The following is a 13,510-nucleotide window of genomic DNA, read 5'->3' on the forward strand; positions in this document are numbered from 1 at the left end:
AGTCAGGTCCGACTCTTTGTGACCCCATGGACTATACAGCCCATGGAATTATCCAGGCCAGAATACTGGAGTGGGTAGCTGTTGTCTTCTCCAGAGGATTTTCCTGACCCAGGGATCGAACCTTGGTCTCCTGCATTGCACGCAGATTCTTTATCAGCTGAGCCACCAGGGAAGCCCTTATGAGATTCATAAGTAGGCCTTTATTTTTTTTTTTCTCATTTTATTTTATTTTAATTTTTTATTCCTTTATTTCTCATGTGTTCCCCATCCTGAACCCTCCTCCCTCCTCCCTCCCCATACCATCCCTCTGGGTCATCCCAGTGCACCAGCCCCAAGCATCCAGCATCATGCATTGAACCTGGACTGGCATCTCGTTTCATACATGACATTTCACATGTTTCAATGCCATTCTCCCAAATCTTCCCACCCTCTCCCTCTCCCACAGAGTCCATAAGCCTGTTCTATACATCAGTGTCTCTCTTGCTGTCTCGTATACAGGGTTATCGTTACCATCTTTCTAAATTCCATATATATGCGTTAGTATACTGTATTGGTGTTTTTCCTTCTGGCTTACTTCACTCTGTATAATAGGCTCCAGTTTCATCCACCTCATTAGAACTGATTCAAATGTATTCTTTTTAATGGCTGAGTAATACTCCATTGTGTATATGTACCACAGCTTTCTTTCTTATCCACTCATCTGCTGATGGACATCTAGGTTGCTTCCATGTCCTGGCTAGTAGGCCTTTAAATCTTCACTCCTAAGTTATTGGACTGAACCTGGCAGACTAAATGAAAATGTATATTGTACTCATCCAGTGGTTGATTAGTCATTTGTTCCAACCTGCCCCCCACCCCACTCCCCCCACCGCCACCGAGAGTACCTATCTAGGTATAGGACAGGTGCAACCACAGTATAATAATGTAGAGTCTATGGCATTGTTAATGCGTGGGATCCACTAGAAAGCCAAGGATTAGTTGCTACAATTATTCTTATCAATTCTCTATTGTTTATTTAGAGAGTCCTGAAGCCAGACTCTGAGCTCTGTTAGCTGTAAACTCATGAAGATGCCTGTGGGGATTGTAGCCTGGAGATGGACATTGTGAATAAAAACAAATGCTTTCATATTGAGTGTGGCAACTAGGAAGGAAGACAAATAGCAGCAGAGCAAAGATCCCTCATTTCTCTGTGGTAGAAGGATAGCTTTGATAAGAGTCTCCACATGGCAGCATCCTTGGGGCCGGTTCAGACTTCAACTCTGGAGTCTGGACTATATTGAATTATTCTTAGGTCTTGTCCACATAGATCCGAAGAAATGTGTAGATGCCCTGAGAGGCACAAGCTGCTTCTGAGCTGGCTGTTGAGAACATGTCATTGCCTCCCTGAAGGATCTGGGGAAGAAGGAAGCTGAGGAAAGTTGGACTCTTAGTTGATGTCATGGACTGGATTCTTGAGTACTTACCTAATGTTTCAGGTTGGTTCTCTGGAAAAAGATGTTGAGATGGAATTTGGTGCGCAGGGTTTTTATTAAGGATTAACACCTGTGGAAGGGAGGAGGCTTGAGGGGGAAATAGGCTTGCTTGGGCAGAAGTTGATTATGCGCTAAAGGCACCCCTAAGCAATGGCCAACACTAGGGGGCGCTCTGAAGAACATTCTCATCAGAGTAATAGCTCATGTTGGGATGAAGTTGCTGAGCCTTTATACTCAATCCGTCATAGAATACTGGTTGCCTTTTCAGGGTGTATCTTTGAGTAAGGTGACTTTCTGCAATTGAGGCAAACCCTAAGAAGGTGACAGCTGGAACAAATGTCACCTTTGGAAGGGGATCTTGGGGGGGCACACCTCCAATGTCTACCACAGCTAGTAAGTGATAGAGTTAAAAACTGAGCTAGGCTTGGATGATACTGAATCCAAAGCTATTGGTATACCTTCCCACTTCATTCAATAGGCATTTATTAAAGATTTCATTAGTGCCAGGAACCTTTTTAGGTGCTGAGGGTTCAACATTGAAGGAAAAGAAAAAGTAAAAAATTCTTGCCCTTAGGGAATTACCTTTCAGTTGGGTGTAAGCTGTAACAAAGGAATAAAATACATAGTATATTGGATGGTGATACATGCTGTGGTGAAAATAAAATAAAAAGGTGGTGAAAACTGTGTGTATGATGGAGGGATGGTATAGAATTTATTGCTATTAAAAACAGAATAGCTATAGAAGGACTCACAAAGAGGAAGACATTTGAGCAATGACCCAAATAAGAGACAGAGGAGTGTCTTATGTACGTGTGAGAAACCATTCCAAGCAGAGGAAACAGCCAGAGTAAAGGTCTGAGGTTGCAGCATGCCTTGTGTATTCTTGTCATAGCATTCTCTTCCTAGTTTTTTGTGCAGTATAACATCTAGCATAAGCTTTGCACAGAAGGCAATTTTTTTTTCTCCAAAACTTCCTTCATTTGTGTACCACTGTGATACATTTTATAATATTCGTATACCATCTCTGTTGTTGTCGTTTAGTTGCTAAGTCATGTCTGACTCTTTTGCAACCCCAGGGACTGTAGCCTGCCCGGCACTTCTGTCCATGGCAAGAATACTGTAGTAGGTTGCCATTTCCTTCTGCAGGGGATCTTCCTGACCCAGGGACTGAATACCCATCTCCTGAATTGGCAGGTGGATTCTTTACCATTGAGCCAATAAGGAAGCCCTCATATCATCTATACTACTATTTAATTATATTTTTGTTTAATTTCCCTTTTCACATGTAAGTACATTTATTTTAGAAGAAGATTTTGGTTTTGTGGAAATAAATGAACACCAGACAGTAAAGCGTCTGCCTGCAATGCGGGAGACCCGGGTTCGATTCCTCGGTCGGGAAGATCCCCTGGAGAAGGAAATGGCAATCCACTCCAGCACTCTTGCCTGGAAAATCCCATGGACGGAGGAGCCTGATAGGCTACAGTCCATGGGGTCGCAAACAGTCGGACATGACTGAGCGACTTCACTTTAACTTTCACTTTCAAATGAGAACAAGCAAAGATTGTCTATTCAGAGCTTATTATAGCAAGGGAATCAGCCACCGTCACCTATGTTTGACACGGACTCAAAGTCAGGCAGGGGAGCAGAAGAGTGGAAAGAATCAGACATGCCTTGATTGGAAGCTGTTGTTCTGGGGAAGCTGTTGGTGGGCCAACTAGAAGTGGGATACTCTACATGATTGATTAGGGGTACATATTTAACTCTCGTTGGTTGGATATAGGGGCAAAAATTAGGGAAGTCCTCAGTTATTAATCAAGTCCAGGCCATTTTGGGCCTGTTGTTTACAAGGGTTTTTGTTTGACTTCCTGGACTGGTTGATGGAGAAAGTCATCTGTCTTCTTACAGTTTTGACTTGTAGATAGTAAATTGGCTTCTTAGACTGGTTACTGTAGATAATAGGTAGTCTTCTTGAGCTGGTTGGTACAGATTATGGGTCAGAGTTTTGTTTTTATATATGGTCTGGCCATTATCCATTTGTGTATTCAGTGTCTCAATTTTATTTCCCTAAAATAAGAAGGTAGCATCATTTAGTAAGTTAGTTCTATTTTCAACATAATTACATATAAGTAACAGCAGAAACAAATATATATACATATACACATTCACATAACTATCAAAATGACAACGTATCCCATGTGATACCAAAAGGGATGTGTATCACACTTTGTGGTATTGTAGGTATTCAGTATATATTGTCACCCTGTTTATTTAACTTATATGCAGAGTACATCATGAGAAACGCTGGACTGGAAGAAACACAAGCTGGAATCAAGATTGCCGGGAGAAATATCAGTAACCTCAGATATGCAGATGACACCACCCTTATGGCAGAAAGTGAAGAAGAACTCAAAAGCCTCTTGATGAAAGTGAAAGTGGAGAGTGAAAAAGTTGGCTTAAAGCTCAACATTCAGAAAACGAAGATCATGGCATCCGGTCCCACCACTTTATGGGAAATAGATGGGGAAACAGTGGAAACAGTGTCAGACTTTATTTTTCTGGGCTCCAAAATCACTACAGATGGTGACTGCAGCCATGAAATTAAAAGACGCTTACTCCTTGGAAGGAAAGTTATGACCAACCTAGATAGCATATTCAAAAGCAGAGACATTACTTTGCCAACAAAGGTCCGTCTAGTCAAGGCTATGGTTTTTCCTGTGGTCATGTATGGATGTGAGAGTTGGACTGTGAAGAAGGCTGAGTGCCGAAGAATTGATGCTTTTGAACTGTGATGTTGTAGAAGACTCTTGAGAGTCCCGTGGACTGCAAGGAGATCCAACCAGTCCATTCTGAAGGAGATCAGCCCTGGGATTTCTTTGGAAGGAATGATGCTAAAGCTGAAACTCCAGTACTTTGGCCACCTCATGCGAAGAGTTGACTCATTGGAAAGGACTCTGATGCTGGGAGGGATTGGGGGCAGGAGGAGAAGGGGATGACAGAGGATGAGATGGCTGGATGGCATCACTGACTCAATGGATGTGAGTCTGAGTGAACTCCGGGAGTTGGTGATGGACAGGGAGGCCTGGCGTGCTGCGATTCATGGGGTCACAAAGAGTCGGACATGACTAAGTGTCTGATCTGATCTGATCCCTGCAAGGCAACCAATATTTCAACAATTTTGAGTATATTTTCATTGATTTAAATTTTTTTCTGCATTAATACTACATTGTCTCCTGGGAGAATTAAATTGCCACATCATTAATTTATTCCTTGGTGAGAATTGATCTAAGAAAATTTGTTCAAGTGATTGATGTTAGTTTCCCTAAGATCATGGGGGTTTTGATGCAATAGGGAAATGAAGTGGGCTATGCTTTGGGAATCCAGAGAGATTGCTTCAATTCAGGTCATTGGTGTTGGGTATGAGGGAGAAAAAGGTGACTAGGAAAACAGAATAAGGGTAGGTGACAAAAACCTATTTTGCATAGGTTACAGGGAACTCGGAACCACATTCCCTGGGCAATGTTCTTCAAACTGGGGGAGAAATTAGCACTTTTTCCCAGCACCATTTTGCTTGATCTTCAGAGACACATCTTTTTGTGTATGCACATCTAATGTGCTTATTCATTTAGTCTTTTTGTGTTTTTCTTCCCCAATTGACTGTGAAATCCTTGAGGGTTTCTGAAATTAGTCTTCCACATGCTTGAACTCCTGCCTATTAGTCCCGAGTTTGCCAAGTAGCAACTGCTCAATAAATGTCAATGAAATTAATTAGCAAGCAAATCTGCTAGGGCCTTTGCATATTGTGATTGTTCTCCTGAGCCCAGTGAAAGTAATGGTCAGCAGGTCTGTGTCTCGGCATGGAATTTCACAAACAAATGGGTTCCTATCAAGTGCTTGATGATCAGGTGAAAAGAGAGCTTGGAGGAAGACCAGATCTCTGATTCTTTGGTGCCCAGGCTCATGATTTAACATTATGCTTTGTAGACATTCGGCCAAATGAAACATATTCTGTGCTCTCTGTTTGATGAATAGCTCCAGTTTTCAACTGTGGAGGTTTGCTTTTGTAAAGATAAGAAATGAGGTGTTTGATTGGAGAATTTGTGGGAAGACTGCCAGTACCCACCATAGGATGGCTTGGCACTTCTTTGTCTATCTTATTTCACATTTAGGAACAAAAAGGACCCTTCCATATTTCTTTTCTCTAGATTTCTTTTCTCATATTTCTGATAGTTAAGGGTTGTCACACTAACTTTGTGTTTTGAGTGTATATATATATATAACATTTCCCTAAGTATGTGAAATCAATCTAATTTAATAAATACATTTTCAAGGGTTTACATATTCTCATGTGAAAGAGTACAAATTAAAATCTTCACAGACTTTAAAAATAATGTAAATAAAACTACCCAAATGACAGCCTGAACTTGTTCAAAGGGAGAGAGTTATGTCATACTTGGTTATCTCAGCCTATTAAGATCTGGAAATAGGAATTTTCTTCTTTTTCTAGAAATAATTAGATGTAGACAGGCTTCCCTAGGCAGTTCAGTTTGCTGGTTAGTAATGACTTTCACAACCTGAAAGACACTCAAAGCAGCTCGATGTCTTAGGAAAACCTGTTTTCCCTTTTAGATATTTGGTTATGGTACTTGTTATATGTCTACAGTTTACTCCCAAAGTACTTTAGTATAGCAATGTTGTTTGGGGTTTATGTTAGTTGAGGCTATGTTCTAGCAGTACGGGGTGAATTAGGATTTAGTCAGAATGGCCACTCTTCATAGATGGCTACTGCAAGTACAGCAACCTCTGGTTGACATTAGATATTTTGCTAATTAGCATTGCAAATGTTAGAGATCAGTGTTCATAGATGAAATCAGTATTTGATTGGCATAATAGATTTAATAATTAATCTCTCATTAGTGAAATTAGTGGTATTTAAGATTATATGGACAAATTGATGCTTTTGAACTGTTGGAGAAGACTCTTGAGAGTCCCTTGGACTGCAAAGAGATCTAACTAGTCCATCCTGGAGGAGATCAGTCCTAGGTGTTCATTGGAAGGACTGATGCTGAAGCTGAAGCTCCAATACTTTGGCCACCTGATGCGAAGAGCTGACTCGTTTGAAAAGACCCTGATGCTGGGAAAGATTGAGGGAAGGAGGAGAAGGGGACGACAGAGGATGAGATAGTTGGATGGCATCACCGACTCAATGGACATGAGTTTGGGTGAACTGTGGGAGTTGGTGATGGACAGGGAAGCCTGGTGCTGTGGTTCATGGGGTCGCAAAGAGTCAGACACGACTGAGCGACTGAACTGAACTGAAGATTATATGTCTTGGCTAAAGAGAATCACCATTATTGCATGAAGAAAAAAACTACCAAGCATTATAGCTTTGGGCATGGTAGCTGCTATCCGTAGCAGTCTTGCCCTTATGGTTTTCAACTGATTGAATTGGGTCTACTTAGATTACCCAGGATAATACCTTTCACTTAAAATTGACTGATTATGAACTTTTTTTTTCTTTTAAATATAAATCCTATTTTTTTTTTTTTTTTACTTATTGGCAATTTTATTTTATTTTACTTTACAATATTGTATTGGTTTTCCCATACATCAACATGCATCTGCCACGGGTGTACATGTGTTCCCCATCCTGAACCTCCCTCCCACTTCCCTCCCCATTCCATCCCTCTGGGTCATCCCAGTGCACCAGCCCCAAGCTTCCTGTATCCTACATCGAACCTGGACTGGCATTTCGTTTCTTATATGATATTATACATGTTTTAATGCCATTCTCCCAAATCATCCCCCCACTCCCTCTCCCCTAGCAACACCTAGACTAGTGTTTGACTGAAAATCGAGGACTGTAGCCTAGCCAAGTTGACATATGAAAAAGATCATCGTGTCCCTTCTTGGTTTTATAAGTAGCCAAGGCAGGCTTGGTGCCAATCATTCCTGTCCAGGTCCCCTACATGGTCTAATTACAAAAGGTCACTCACTGTGCTCAGTCTCAAGGGTCCTTTGGGTCTTTCATTATTCTTTTGTTCATAATTCTGAAAATAAAAAGTAATGTTTCTAAATAGATTATGTTAAATAGCTTAGCTTAACTTCAGTGATTTTTCCTCCTTTAAAACATGTTTGGATTTTCAAAATGGGCTTCTTTAGCCCAATATTCTGATGGAAAGAAGATTTATCTCCAAAAATATTTTTCTAAGCAGATGATGTACTCTTCTGTATTCTATCCAGAGCAGTGGTGGCCTCCCAGAGTAAATGGCAGAGGGACAGACATGGGATTTAGAGTTTAATGACTTCCATGATGCCCAAACTCCAGTCTTTCATTAAATAAATGTTTATTTGGCTGTGCTGGATCTTAGTTGCACATGCAAGCTCTTCGTTGTGGCATATCAGATCTAGTTCCCTGACCAGGGATTAAACCTGGGTCCACGACATTGGGAGTGTAGAGTCAGCCACTGGACCACCAGGAAGTCCTTCTCCAAGTCCTTTCTAAATGAACTTTGGAACAGCATGCAAGTTACTTAATCTATTTGAATCCTTGATTCATCATCTATGACACAGAGACACTGACCATAATTTCTGTGAAGAATTGTAGTAAAGGTCAGAAATAGTATTGAGAAAGTGACTGGAACACGGTAGATTCTTTGTTGTTGCTTATCGCTCAGTTGTGTCCGGCTCTCTTGCAACCCAATAGACTGTGGCCCACTAGGCTCTTCTGTCCATGAGATTTTTCAGACAAGAATACTGGAGTGAGGTGTTGTTTCCTTCTCAGGGGATTTTCTTGGCCCAGGGATGGAATCTATGTCCCCTGGGTCTCCTGTATTGGCAGGCAGATCCTTTACCACTAGTGCCACCTGGGAAGCCCTTTAGATTATTAATAGATGACTGATTATCACTTAACCAACAACTGTACCATCTGCTATACTAAATGCTCTAATCGATACCAGAACAACAATACAACAACAAACACACACCACCAGAGCACTAGGAGGAAGAAAGACCTGGTGCTAATTAGTACTTCCAATATAAATATCCACATGAAAGTGTCAGTTATAATACTGATAAATAACAAATGATATTTATTATCCAATCTGTAGTAATAAATTCATGACATTGAATTTCCTTTCCACCTTCTTTTGAATTGAGTAATGTGCATTTACGACATTTCCTAGGCTTTATTATTGGTTTCAAAAATGTCATTCTTGAACAATGTCTCAGAACCTGCATTTTTCCAGGGCAAGCTGCTTTTACCACACTGTTATAAGTTTGTTGTCTTTTACTTACTCAGTATAACCAGATTTCTGCTGTTATCCATGTTTTATTTTAATATTAAATATTACAGATGGGAGATAGTAAAATAAGCCAGGCCTTTAAAAATCAGCACAATGTAATTCATCTTTCTCTAGAACCAGAAGGTATAAGCACTTTTAATTTGTAATTTTCTTTACATCTATTTTGTGCTTTCAGTTCAGTTCAGTTCAGTTCAGTTGCTCAGTTGTGTTCGACTCTTTGCGACCCCATGAATCGCAGCACATCAGTCCCAGAGTTCACTCAAACTCATGTCTATCGAGTCAATGATGCCATCCAGCCATCTCATCCTCTGTCGTCCCCTTCTCCTCCTGCCCCCAATCCTCCCAGCATCAGAGTCTTTTCCAATGAGTCAACTCTTCGCATGAGGTGGCCAAAGTACTGGAGTTTCAGCTTTAGCATCATTCCTTCCAAAGAAATCCCAGGGCTGATCTCCTTCAGAATGGACTGGTTGGATCTCCTTGCAGTCCAGGGGACTCTCAAGAGTCTTCTCCAACACCACAGTTCAAAAGCGTCAATTCTTCAACACTCAGCTTTCTTCACAGTCCAACTCTCACATCCATACATGACCACTGGAAAAACCATAGGCTTGACTAGATGGACCTTTGTTGGCAAAGTAACGTCTCTGCTTTTCAATATGCTATTTAGGTTGGTCATAACTTTTCTTCCAAGGAGTAAGTGTCTTTTAATTTCAGGGCTGCAATCACCGTCTGCAGTGATTTTGAATTTTGTGGTTTAGGTCCTAAGAATTATGTATTTGAATTATTTGATTAGTAGCAGTAAGAAAAACCAATTGACAAGACTAATCATATTCTTTGTAACACACATGAGCTTATATCTCAAAATATTTTGACTTGAAAGGACATACAAAACAAGAAATTTAATGATTTCAGAGGTATTGCCATAATCTTGGGTTTGGAGATAAATCTTTCAGATAGGGACAGCTTGAGATGAAGTTGTATATAAAATTTTGTCTTGCTACCCTTTGCCTTCCCTGATTTTCTGTCTTCCTGATCACTGTTACTATGTTTAGGGAGACATTGCATAGTCCTTTGCCGAGGTCCAGCCCCGGCTGATCCAGGGTATTCGAAGGAGAGACGGCCTAGGCGATTATTTATATGTTAATTAGAGATATAAGAGTAATAGAATGAGGATAGCTCAGTAGGAAAATTCAGTGGAGAAAAGAGGCTGAGTAGCTTGGTTTACACGGAAAATCAATATAACCTGTGACACCAGGTTAGCTCTGACCACGGAGGCCGCAGGCGCCCTCTCGAATAGCGGAAGGTGCCCCACCTTAGACACCTTCTCGAGTGGGTCTTAGAAGCCCAGGCAAATAAATGGTCGCAGAGGATATCCACGCTCCAGATGGAGACTTCAGCCAGAATGTGAAAAGAAAGAATGACATGGGGAGACCAAGCGTTGGTGAGCAAGGCCCGTAGCTTTATTTTCAACAGGGGTTTTTATACCCTAAGTTACACATAGAGGGTAATAGGGGATGCAACTTCAGCAGTTTTTGATCCTTATCAAAAACCAGGGTTTCTTTCCTGCAAATTTATTGTATACAAATGGTTTAGGTGATTTACATCATCTTCTGGCCAGAAGGCCTATTAACATTTTTTGACTCTTGACAAGGACTTATCAACAAAGACTTATTTTCTCTAAAAATAATTATTTTAAGGTTTGGTGCCATCTTCCGAAGATAAAATTGCATTCCTATAGGGCGGATGTGTAATGGGTTTACAACAAAGGAAAGAATTTATTACCTTAAGGGTCTAAAGTTACTAACACCAAGGCCACTACGTATTTTTTCTATATACCAACTATATTAATTAATACATATTCAAGGATACAATTCAGAGGGTGTGAAAGCTTGGCAACAAGCATTGGCTCATCAATGAAATCCTTTACTAGTTTATTCCGACAGTTTCTAACTCTCTGAGAGGCTCTAAACTATTTGAATATCTTAAGCTTCCATGCCTCTCGAGGCTGGGAGACTGTAAACAATCGTATGCATAGCTGTAGGAGTCTGGGTAAGCTTGTCAGGTGAGTTAGAGAGCCATCTGAGGGGTTTGGATTTAAACACTCCTAATTGCCCAGGAACTTTATTAATTGGAGCTGTAAGTTAACTCTTTGACAGAGAGAGCGAGATGGTGGTGGGGGACAGCCCCCAGTAAAGTCAGAGGTGAGAGCACAAAGCAATAAAGTAGGCAGACTCTGGTTTTTTTGGGGGGGTAGATGCTCAAGAATATCCGGGGGGACTCCTGAGGCTTGATCCCGCCTTTGCGTATGCCGAGCCTCCTTCCTCATGACCTTTGTCATGAGTGGAATGTCTCTCGCCAGCTCCCAGCAGTCCTTGAATTAATTATGTCAAGCATTGTTCCCAAGCTCACAACTTTCTTGCCCACCCCTGCCTCAAAAAGCAAAGTGGGATCACAACAAAGCTATTTCCATAGGTTCCTCTTATCAACCAAATTGAGTCATTCCTCCTTTCCTTCATTTTTTCTTATTTTAGATAAATATTGATTTCTTTAGGTTCATGGCACTAGTTCAGTTCAGTCGCTGAGTCGTGTCTGACTCTTTGCAACCCTATGGACGGCAGCACACCAGGCCTCCCTGTCCATCACCAACTCCTGGAGTTTACTCAAACTCATGTCCATTGAGTTGGTGGTATCATCCCACCATCTCATCCTCTGTCGTCCCCTTCTCCTCCTGTCTTCAATCTTGCCCAGCATCAGGGTCTTTTCCAATGAGTCAGTTCTTCACATCAGGTGGCCAAAGTATTGGAGTTTCAGCTTCAGCATCAGTCCTTCCAAAGAATATTCAGGACTGATTTCCTTTAGGAGTAGCTGGTCGGATCTCCTTGCAGTCCAAGGGACTCTCAAGAGTCTTCTCCAACACCACAGTTCAAAAGCCTCAATTATTTGGTGCTCGGCTTTCTTTATAGTCCAACTCTCACATCCATACATGACTGCTGGAAAAACCATAGCTTTGACAAGATGGACCTTTGCTATACTTAGTCCTAGGGTCATAGAGATGAAAAGGCATGATCCCTATCTTTAGCAAGCTCACAGAAAAGTGAAGAAGTAGACAATGAAAACACAATATAACATTTATATAGTGGACATCTGGGTAAGGTGCAGAAACACTGAATTTTCAGGAAATTGGTGAATCCCAAGGAAGTCTGCCTGCAATGCAGGAGACATAGGAGAAACAGGTTCAATCCTTAGGTTGGGAAGATCCCCTGGAGGAGAGCATGGCAACCCACTCCAGTATTCTTGTCTGGAAAATCCCATGGACAGAGGAGTCTTGTGGGCTACAGTCCATAGAGTTGCAAAGAGTTGGACACGACTGAAGCAAATGAGCATGCATGTATGCAAAGAGATGTTGCTTGAGCTAATTTTCAAAGAAGTATGTCTAAGTCAGTTTGGGCTGCTATAACGAAGTACCATAGAGTAGGTGGCTTGTAAACAATAGATGTGTATTTCTCACAGTTCTGAAGTCTGGGATTTTGGGATCAGGGTGCCATCAGGGTTGGGTTCTGATAAGTAAACCTCATCTGGTTTGGAGACTGACAACTTCTTGATGGAGAGCAGAAAAGAAGCAAGGTCTCTTATGACTCTTACAAGGGCACTGATCCCATTCATGAGGGCTGCATGCTCATGACCTTATCTAATCCGAATTATCTCCCAAATACCCCATCTCCTAATACCATCACATTGGGGTGGGCTGGGGGAGAGTTTCAACATAAGAATTGGGGAGGGGGCTATGTGGTCAACTTATTGGGCTTCCCTGGTGGCTCAGATGGCAGATAATCTGCCTGTGATGCAGGAGACCCAGGTTTGATCTTTGGGTTGGGAAGATCCCCTGGAGAAGGGAATGGCAACCCACTCCAATACTTTTGCCTGGAGAATTCCATAAACTGAGGAGCCTGGCAGGTTATAGTCTATGGGGTCACAAAGAGTCAGACACAACTGAGCAACTAACGCACTACACAAATTTAATTCCTAAGATGGAGACAGAGGTTTTCCAGGCAAATAAGGTGAGGGAAGAGTGTATATGTGGTGATGGGGGGACTGGGATCTTCCAGGTGGAGGAAAATTTTATGCACAAAACTTCAAATCTTTGAAACAGAAGCTCAAAGGTCTTTATTAGGAAGGGGGTCAATAATACAAACTTCCATAATGATTGAGCAAAGGGGTGATGGTAGGTTTCATGCTATAGGACAGAGGGGAAAGATAAAATTCTTAGATAAGAAAAGAGAAACATACACTTTATCCTTTTGATGAGACTATTGAGAAATTTTAAAATAGTGTGAAATTAATCATGTTTTGCTGGGAATCTCAAAAGTTGGCTCAAGAAGAAAGGTGAAAAGACCATTTTAGAGGTTTTGCTCATTTTCGGGTCAGGAGACAGGAGAGAAGTAGGTATTAAAAAATCCACTCATCCTTTGACAAATGCCTTTGAGTATTTACAATGTGCCAGGCATGAGGGCTGAAGAAGTGAATATGAATTATCTTTTCACTCACATTGCTTATGAGCCAGTGGGAAGTTAGATAAGCAAACAGACTCTTATCATATTGTATTTCAGATTTTTTTTTCTTTAGGGGTGCAAAAGTGAAAGTCACTCAGTAATGTCTGACTCTCTGTGGCCCCATGGACTATATAGTCCATGTAATTCTCCAGGCCAGAATACTGGAATGGGCAGCCTTTCCCTTCTCCAG

Source organism: Bos mutus, chromosome 2, assembly GCF_027580195.1.
Source record: "Bos mutus isolate GX-2022 chromosome 2, NWIPB_WYAK_1.1, whole genome shotgun sequence".
NCBI classification, from domain to species: Eukaryota; Metazoa; Chordata; class Mammalia; order Artiodactyla; family Bovidae; genus Bos; species Bos mutus.